The 10,595-nt window shown below is 43.3% G+C and overlaps 1 protein-coding gene and 1 long non-coding RNA gene across 4 annotated transcripts in view; one reads left to right on the forward strand and one right to left on the reverse strand.

Annotated features, from left to right (window-relative positions):
- Positions 1-10,595, reverse strand: part of LOC123517678 (sodium-dependent phosphate transporter 1-B-like) — a 177,565-nt gene that overhangs the window by 79,133 nt on the left and 87,837 nt on the right. The gene's annotated exons all lie outside the window — the stretch shown is intronic.
- The window catches only part of LOC123517682, a 22,307-nt gene continuing 19,388 nt past the window's right edge, over positions 7,677-10,595 (forward strand). The window contains exon 1 of one of the 2 annotated variants that reach the window (XR_006678536.1): positions 7,677-7,803. This is a non-coding gene — a long non-coding RNA (uncharacterized LOC123517682). The remainder of the gene's footprint in view (positions 7,804-10,595) is intronic. The other variant, XR_006678537.1, reaches the window with a different exon arrangement.

The raw sequence follows: 10,595 nt of genomic DNA on the forward strand, positions 1-10,595 counted from the left end.
GCAAACTGACCCTTACCGATATAATGATCGTCGTAGCTTATGTTGTTAATAATGGTGATGATAATGACAATGATGATGATTTTAATGATATAGCAATAATTATTTTATGGAGTTTTTTAAGTTTCTATTTTTTTTCTCGTAGCTTTTGTCAGAGTCCCTCTTTATACAAAAAGCTGGAGCATGAACAAAACCCTTGAAAATTTCATATCACTTACCACATAACAAAATGCTGTAATGAAACTCAAGCTAACACGAGCCACGCCACCGCCGGGAATGAAGGGGTGGGAAGGGCCGCGAACGGCTGGGAAGGATTGAGAACAATTGGGTAAGACCGGGCAGAACTGAGTATGGTAGGGACACAGTGGAGGAAGAGTGTAAAAGGGCTGAATGGGGGTAAACGAAATTATGAGTATGAGTATGAGTATGAGTATGAGTAGAGTTCAGAACGACTGAATATGTTTAGGAAAACCATGAAGTACAGATTAAGATTGGAAATGGGTGAATATGTCTAGTTAGACTGGATAGAGGCTGGTTAGAGATGGTATGGGTGAACAAGGTTGAGGAGCACAGTGGTGGGCAGAGGACGGTAAGAGGCAGAGGAGACGTCACGCAGCAGACGAGGTAATTACATCCTGTGGTTTAGGGGCCCAGCACTGACCACGCCGCCGCCAGACACAGCACCCTCCAGTCCCGCGATGTAATCTACACCTCCCAGCCTCGCTCCCTATTACTCCGTGGCCTCTTACATAACACCCATGCCCCAGCACCATGTTAATTTCAAGGATCCTCATGATACTATTGCAATTCCTACAGCCTTACGTACCAAGACTGTGTGAGGAGATTTTGTATCAGAGGAGCAGTTTGATCTCCGTGTGCCTCCATGTTACTTTCATGGTGGCTATTCCAAAGATGACATGAGCAGAAGGCTGTTTTCGTCAGTGGCTGCCCTGTTGCGAGAAACGTGTGGATAATATCTCTACCTACATGTCTTAGGTATAAAGTACGCACTGCACCACGGGACGCTTTCTTCTGGCCGGCTGCTGCTGCCTTCGTGCATGTGTTTATTGGTGTTTACGAGTCCTGCCTCTCCGTCAGGTCAAGGAAGTATCTCTCTGCGCCAAGTTATAAGGGTCGGGGAGACTTCTGTGATATTATGTTAAGGAATGAATGTCCTTGAAACTCTGGTGAGCTATTTTTGGTGCACAATATCTGTCTGCTGGCATGGTAACCTCGACCTCCACAATGACAAACACAACGAAACACCAATGTAAATTACTTATGTGATAAAGAAAAAAATCTATGGTGCAATTCATGTCAGAATGCGACTATTACAGACCACAAAGGCACTGCTTAGAAAAGAAGCGCGAATCATTGGGAAAGAAGAATGAAAGGTGAAAAACGAAGGAGAATGCAAAATAATTCATATAGCCCTGGTGTTGACAGGAGATAATTAAAGACAATGACAGAACAACTATGAGCCAAAGGGAAAAAATAAAAGGAATAAAAAATTAAAAAACACATTAACCCTTAAAGTAAAAAAGAGTTTGATTTAAAAAGCAATTCAAACAGAAATAAATCCTAACAATAATGATGGTGCTACTACTACTACTACTACTACTACTACTACTACTACTACTACTACTACTACTACTACTACTACTAGTAAAAATAATGAGCTGAGGGAAATAGAAAACTGGAACATTTAAGAAGCGTAAAGGACGACACAACGAAGTGACCTAAGAACAGATTGAAAGCTTAACACGTCCACGGAGGAAGAGGACGTGTGGCGGTGCAGTGCAAGAAACACAACACCTGGACTAGCTTAGGCGTGCAATTAATGAAGTAAAGCAGTAAAGAGCTCAAGTGTATCCTGTGTCAGCCACCGCCCTGAGAAAGGTGAGACAAATAGCAAGGACTTCCACCCTCCAGACAGTAGCATTGTGTACCAGCTGAGTACGTCACTTCATAGAATAACAATCCGTTTTCATTTGTTTATCACCTAATGCAAGTAGCTCGTCGGGTTGCAGGAGCATTATTTCTATTACAATAACATGAGTCTCTACAATGTTGATGTTTGATAGGGCCATATTCCGATACACTTCTGCTCACATCTCGGTTCCAAAAAGCTTGATCTAGTTAACCTCTTCAGTAGCATGACGTGTTTTCATATTCATTCTGCTTACTGTTTGATGATTTTATACAGCTTCAGAAACTTATGTGGGGATTAAAATAGTGAAGACTTTGGCCATTAATTTTCCTAATATAAATAAAATCGTCTAATCATACACAAAACTCGGGGTAACATTGCATCCCAGTACTGAGGGGTTAAAATGAACCAGGATTTTTTCATACCTTTTTTTTTTCTTTTGGTGGTCATAGTGTCAGATTTACAAGATTTTCACATCATTAATTGAAAAAAAAAAGAACGCCATAGAGATCCAAGCTAGTGACCCCCTTTGTGGCCTTGGCAAAGAGACGAAGTGACTGGGCAGGACGTTTGTTAGTAAATGCCTTAGACAGATGGTATTCTCACTGACTTGTTTTGTACTAAATTGCTTGTTGTTCGCGGCTCATTCATTTTCCGTGTGACCCTTTGCCGGCCATCGATTTCCTTTTTGTTTATGGTGGTGATGGTGGTTGTCATGGTAGTGATAGCGATGGTGTGATGGTGCTGGTAGTGGAAGTGATAATGGTGATATTAAGTGATGATTGTGATGGTGGTGGTAGTGGTGGCAATGGTAATAGGTGTGATGGTGATGGTAGTGGTGGTGGTGGCGGTGGGTACGTTCGACATTTGCGGCCAAACTGATCACGTGATGCCAGTCTATTCCAATCATGTGCCTCGTCTGACGTACTAAATGTGCCTTATTTCTACAATAATAAAACGCATTTGTACACATGTGAATTCTTTCCTCCTTTCCCCGTAAAAAAGAATGGAAATAAAAAACAACACACACACACACACACACACACACACACACACACACACACACACACACACACACACATTTCCTCCTTTCCCTCTCACAGAAAATAAAAAAACAGAATAAAAGGAAGGAAAAAAAAGGAGCATAAAAAAAAGTGAAAAAATCCCGTGACCATATTACACACACACACACACACACACACACACACACACACACACACACACACACACACACACACACACACACACGTTGCCAAATCGATTCTAACCACCTTTCCTTACTCACATAGATATTGCTGACCTAATAAGAAGATTATAACAAATACCTTTTGAATCTTTTTGCACATACCTACAAAAAAAAAAAAAAAAAAACTTATAAAAAACACATACATTAAATCTGTCTTTCTCTCTCTCCTTATTTCTCTCCCCCTTACTCTACTCTAACCCTGGCAGCCTCCCTCTCCTCTCCCTGCACCCCTGTACCCCTACCACAGCTGCTGAAGGAGTTTGAGTCCATGCCAGAGCGCCTCACGAGACTCAGGAAGCGCGCGCGTGTGTGTGTGTGTGTGCGTGTGTGTGTTTGCCTAATTTTTCCACATTAGTTTTATTTAGTGGTCGAATCAAAAGGTGAAGCGGAGGACAAGGCGCCTTGGTTCACCTGCTGACGGAGAAGCTGCAGGGGATCCGGGAAGTGAAGGACAGCAGGAGGGAGGGAATGTCCAGTCAGGTGAGGGTGGAAATGCTTGTGTGTTGGTATGTTTGGCTCTGTTACTCTTGCTGCTACTGCTAATGCTGCTGTTGCTGGTTTATATATATATATCGGTGACGAGAAAACAATTAACGTCAACAAAAGTGATACAAGGAAAAACTACACTAGCAACAACAACAGCACGTGACAACAACAACAACAACAACAACAACAACAATACTAGCAATGTCAACAAGAATAACTATAATTACCACTGCTATTACTACTACTACTACTACTACTACTACTACTACTACTACTACTACTACTGCCTAACATATACGTCTTGAGCCAAAAGCAGCAATAAAGAAGAGAAAAAGGAAAGAAAGAAACGAACGAACGAACACACACACACACACACACACACACACACACACACACACACACACACACGAAGAGGAAGGAAACGAGAGAAGCAGAGCGCAAATTAGGCAAGGAAACAACAATAAACAATGAAGGACACATTCAAGTCGGGATAAAAAAGAAAGACAGAAGGAAAAAAAAAAAGAAAGAAGAAAACAATGTAAATGGTGGAAAACAAGACATGGCCGAGGTTAAAAGAGTCACCTGACAAAAAGAAATGAATAAATGAAAATAAAAGAATAAAAATAAACTTGATGAATAAAAAAAAATGAAATATAAGTTAAAATGAAAAAAAAAACACGCAAATTATATAAGAAAAAGTCACATCAATAAAAAAAAAACAAGGATATATTAAATGTTTATTAGTGTGAACGTTAACTCCCACATTTTCTTCCTAATGAATCAGTGTGGGAGCAAAAAAAGTGACACTGTGCATAAAAAAAATATATTTTCCACAATATTTTTATGTGTTAACGTGATTGGATTTTATTTTATTTTTTTATTTTAGGCGCCGGAACGATTTTTTGCAGTTTACAGAAGAGAGAGAGAGAGAGAGAGAGAGAGAGAGAGAGAGAGAGAGAGAGAGAGAGAGAGAGAGAGATGTTAGCAAAATAAAGGCACATCACACAGAGTTGGAGGAAGCTAATGATTTGCAAGGTGGTCACAATGTAGTTACTCCATGACATAAATACAATCAATGTAGTTTAAGTTTTCTTTTTCTTTTCTTTTTTTTTGTTTGTGTGTGTGAATAATGATATTTCAATTTTTATGAATAGTAGCCTTATACCTGAAACTTTACATATTACAGGTGCTTGAATACTAAAATATGTAGCACATCGTAAGTATAGCCAGTCCATGGTGGTATCTTATAACTTAATGCCTCAGCTGCCATATGGCGCGGATTCACCTGGTGGACTAATCCCGGGGTGGTTACGCCAACCTGTGTGTATTTCTTATTAGGAGTTTGGTTCTCCTATCAAGCAGCGGGTCACAACTTTAGACTGACACCAAGTACCTGACCACTGCTTGGTGGACAGAGGCTACTCTTGAATTGAACTTTGACTAAGCTTATAATGGCGCAGTACAACTCGAAATCTTCAAATCTTCAAGGCAAGACTTCAACGAGCTTCCTGTGGCCAACTGTAAGTTTGGGAGTTATACAATAACGTGCAATGCAGGCTGCGCGTGTATTCAGAATTTTCACATATTGAATGTGACTTCAGAGAGACTGAACACATAGCATGGCCAAACGTATCATAGATAAATATATCTAATAGACCGTCGACGTGAGAATTGTTATAGCGGGGTGAGGCTGAGAGTTGTCTCGCAAAGCGCTTCTTGATGGTCCTAGCGGGTGCTCCTCCGCGATGGGTGAGAGGCGACAGGCGACGCTCGTTTATCGTCTATCAGGGAGTTTTATGGATGATAATGATAATTTAATGGTCTTTTTTTTCTTCAAGAAGAGCTCTGGTAAGGGAAACAAGACGGCAAAAAAAAAAAAAAAAGACCCACTTAAGATACCAGTCTTAAGAGAGAAATGTCTAAAAAGAATCTTGTAAATTGCAAGACGTGTCTTGAATATATTATTTTACTGATGTGCACTGATTTGATGAATAACACTCGAATATGTTCTAAAGGCTCAGTGATGACTAGAAATATTACCATACAGGGAAAACTTAATTAAACAGAATATTCCGAGAGAAGAACACAGCGACAATATAGGAACATATCATTAAAGTCTATTCTTCCTTCTCCTCTCCTCTTCCTCCTAATCCTCTTGTTACTACTACTACTACTACTACTACTACTACTACTACTACTATTTCTACTACAACTACTACTATTACTACTACAATTGGCATCATCATCTCTGCGCAAGTATCACAAACAAAAACCTAGTAGTAGTAGTAGTAGTAGTAGTAGTAGTAGTAGTAGTAGTAGTAGTAGTAGTAGTAGTAGTAGTAGTAGTAGTACAATGTTAACGACAAGAACAATAATATCAAAAAGATCAACACCACCACCACCACCACCACCACCAACAACAACAACAACAATAACAACAGCAAATGCAATAATAATGACATATAATAATAATCACAGTGACAACAACAACAACAACAACAATAAAAATCCCACTAAGAAATACTGAACTCCTTAATCTTCATCACATTTTATTACTTAGTTCACTTTCCTCCTTTGCATTTTCCTCTTTGGAGCCAAACGCGACATGCCAAACCCGTGTATGTGAGGCACCGCGGGGAGGGGGAGAGGGAGAGGGAGAGGGAGAGGGTGAAGAGAAGGGAGGGAAAAGAGAGGGGAAGAGAGGAAGAGGAGCGCTGAGACATAAGACCTAAGGAAAGAAAAGTGAAAGTGAGGTTCGGAGACACAATTAGCAAGGGGGAGGGAGGAAAAGGAGGAAGAGAGAATATTAGAGAAGGTAATGTGTCTGCATGGCATGGAAGATAAACGGGAGGAGGAGGAGGAGGAGGAGGAGGAGGAGGAGGAGGAGGAGGAGGAGGAGGAGGAGGAGGAGGAGGAAAAGGAGGAGGAGGAGGAGGAGGAGGAGGAGGAGGAGGAGGAGGAGGAGGAGGAGGAGGAGGAGGAGGAGGAGATACACACACACACACACACACACACACACACACACACACACACACACACACACACACACACACACACACACACACTACGAATATAGTTAATTGTTCCAACTCTCCTAACACACCAAAAAGTTAACAAATGCTACCACATCTTTATACAAATAATAGTTAGTTGGTTAGGTTAGGTTAGTTACTTACTGGCTTATTCAGACAGATAGATTGATAGTTCATTAGGCAGATAGACAATTATATAGTTTGTTGCACTTATGTCAAGGGTACTGTGCTTCTAACCCTTTCAGCACTGGAACGCTCTTATATTACGTGTTTTGTGTACGATTAGACCATTTTATTGACATTAGGAAGAGTCTATGGAGGTCAGAAAATTAATAGTCACAGTCTTCACTATTTTAATCGCCCCATATAAGTTTCTGAAGCCGTATAAAATCACTAAGTCGTAAGGAGAATGAATATGGAAACGTGTCATAGTACTCAAGGGGTTAAACAAAACTGCAGACGCAAGCCGACAAAGTGCAGCAGTGGACAGAGTTACAGACTGGTTTTGGTGGGAGGTCACTGAGTTGTCTGTGTCATAATTCCTGTTTATTGATTCTATTTCTTGCCTTTATATTTATGCCAACACTGCTACGTACGTCTCTCTCTCTCTCTCTCTCTCTCTCTCTCTCTCTCTTTACATGACCATTGCCCTAATATTCCATTCACAATTAGCCTCATTTCCGCTACTCCGTGATACAAATCACGGACAGACCACAGACATGCACTGCACTGCTTATTATCCCACCCACTTTCATCCTCACTACCCTCGCCCCTCTCCACCGCCATCACCACCACTCCGCCAATCATCCCCATCACCATATCACTACCTCACGCCTCCTTCAGTGCTTCCCAGGTACTGTGAGGCTCGTCAGCCAGTTAGTCAGTTACAAGATTGGCCTCGGAAGTGGGTTAGTGAACCAGACCCAGACACACACACACACACACTGGCACGCGCTTCACTACATACACACCCGCGGGTTTCTGTAGTCTGACGCGTACTCGCCGCCGGGACTGCCTTGAAATAGCATGTGTAGCTACGTGTGTGTTGAATCGAGTCCCTTCTACAGCCCGTGATCTGCCGTGAAAGGGTAAACATCGCCGCCCAACCCGCAGTAAGTGGTGCAGGTTCGGGTCACTTCTGGTGTGTTGCTTCCAAGGTTCAGACTCCCATCAGCTGGTCTGCCCAACCACCGAATTGTGTCTTTGCTGTTGGTGCTGCTATTATTACTGCTATTACGACTGGTATTACTTCTACTGGTGGTGGTGGTGGTGGTGGTGGTACTACTATTACTACTACTACTACTATTGCTGCTACGGCTATTACTACTATTACAACTACAACTACTACTACTACAACTGCTACTACGACTTCTACTACTACTACTACTACTACTACTACTACTACTACTACTATTACTACTACAACAGCAACTACAACTACAACAACAACAACAACAACAACAACAACAACTACTACTACTACTACTATTAAAAATACCACCACCACCACCACCTTGAACCAAAGTCACGAGGGACGGTGAGGCGGAAAGAAAGTGAGGAGTACAAAGGTGAATGCACTGCACTTGAGTGTTAACGAGTCAATGTACACGTCGCAAAGTGCCAGCCGGGCGCCCTACTTCGCATAGTACAGGCTGTGGGAGTTTTTAGCTAACCTACATAGTTAATACTGAGCACGATACAGCAACGGGGATGAGGCGAGGTGATGTGAGGTGAGGCGAGGTGAGGTGAGGTGAGGTGAGGTGTGGTGAGGTGTAGTGGGGGTGAGGTGATGGAGGGAGGCGGGGAATACCGGGAGATTATGTCATGTAGGGACCAATTGGTCGAGTGGAGGAAAATCTCTGATATAAAAAGAGGTGATGAGAGAGAGAGAGAGAGAGAGAGAGAGAGAGAGAGAGAGAGAGAGACTTAATGCATACGGATAATGAGTATACTGTATACTTGTGTGTGTGTGTGTGTGTGTGTGTGTGTGTGTGTGTGTGACAGCCTTCAGTCTTGGTGGTGGTGGTGGTGGTGGTGACGCCAGGCTGCGGTCTCATGCTACTGGGAGCAATGCACAGCAGACGTTACCTGTGACTCTCCCAGAACTCTCTAGAGACCCAACTTGCCTCGCGTCACGTCAAGTGGAGGCTCCATTCTCGCAAGCACGTACTTAAGGTGAGTTACGAATAAGAGTCCCGTGCAGTGGTAGCAATGACTGTTTGTATTTCTCACACTGGGATGAATATTTAGCAGTTCACTTAGGTAACTACACCGACTGAAATAACTGCATTGCATCACATTGAGTAAGTAGATTCAGCTGTTACAGCATCACATGTTTGGCGGGTAAAGGATGATCGTCCTGTGCAGAGGTAAGCGTGGCTGATTCATTTACATTTTTTGAACTTGGACGAATATTTTTGTCTCACTTAGTTTTTTTATTTTTTATATGCCATGTGGGCTTTTCACGGGAATTTATGGGCTAAAGGGGATACTTTTTGGGGTAGCTCCAATCTCAAAGCCCACCCGCTAAGAAACCGTTGCCTCGAGTGAGGAAGCCCAACCTACACTCGGACCGTGGACAGGATTCGAACCCGTGCGCTTGGAGACCCTTCGGACCCCATAGCACGCATGGTTCCACTGTACCACAGCGGCCCTACAGTACAAAGACTAGAATAATTGTCTTACACTACACCAACTAAGTACATTCAACATTTTCACGTACTTTTAATATGTTAAGAACGTACGTCCGCTGAAGCAGTAAGTGATTTCTTTTTTTTCCCTCGAATTTGAACGAATATCTTGTAGCTCATTTGCATAATTACTAAAGTTAAGCAACTGCCTTGCATTAGCTGTGGAACGTTCTGACTGAATCTGCTTGAATCTGCTTTCCAATCATAACCATAACTGATCTCGTTTTTATCTCTGGGCATTCAGCGTCCTTTCTGTGACAATCATTGCGAGAGAGGAGAATCAAGACTATCTATCCTTTTTTACCACCTGTTTTTAAGGCAGCAGTTAATGAGACCCTTGTGGAGCAGCAGTTAATCAAGCCATCTTTTATTCCTGTTTGTGTTGCCTGGCTGCTCTCCTTCACACGCAAGAAAGAGCGTAAAAAAAAAAAAAAAACGTCATCAGGAAGGGTAGGGCAGGGACGCAAAATTTCCCCGTCAGACGCGGCAGGTGACCTCTGCGTGTTGTCGGATCGTCCTCCGCCGACAGTTAAGATCCAGTTCGTCCTTCCGCGACGCCCAGTAACGAGGGACACCCGACCCGCGCTGGTGTGCCGCTGGAGGCTGACAATTTGCCTGAGTGAGGGTAATTGTGGGGGAAGGAGGAGGACGGGGCACAGTCTCTCACCGCTGCCTAGGGGACGGCATTGCATTCCGCTACTTGCTCCCCGCCCGCAGCTTTTCAAGTGCCTGGAGAGTTTGAGTGCTCTACTTAGGGTAAAGAAGAGATATGACCCACAGTGCTGATAAGTCCACGAGAAGTGACGTGAGTGTTAAACAGTTCCAGAGGTGGCGACGGTGAGGTGGGGAGGTGGTGGGATCCTGAGTCGTGACCCAATCTAGCGGCAGTCAGGTGTCCCAATTTCCTCCCTCACGGCCACACACTTGCCCCGCTGGTGGTCCTGCTTCCTCTGTCCTGGCAACCTCCCTCAGGCGACCGGAATTTACTCGGAAAGGGTGGACGCCAGAATTATGTAAGGCTGCTGCTATTTGTGTGAGTCAAGGCCACTGAAGTGAGGCGGGGACCTCCTTAGTGTTGCTCCACGAACGGAAAGAGAAGTGGGAAGACGCAACAAGGGGCGACGGCCTGCACTGGCTGAAGAAAAAGGAGGAAGAAGACCAAGATGAAGGCGTAGATAGGGATACGGGGAAAGAAAAGAGGTGACGGGAAGAGG

This window comes from Portunus trituberculatus, chromosome 42, assembly GCF_017591435.1.
Source record: "Portunus trituberculatus isolate SZX2019 chromosome 42, ASM1759143v1, whole genome shotgun sequence".
NCBI classification, from domain to species: domain Eukaryota; kingdom Metazoa; phylum Arthropoda; class Malacostraca; order Decapoda; family Portunidae; genus Portunus; species Portunus trituberculatus.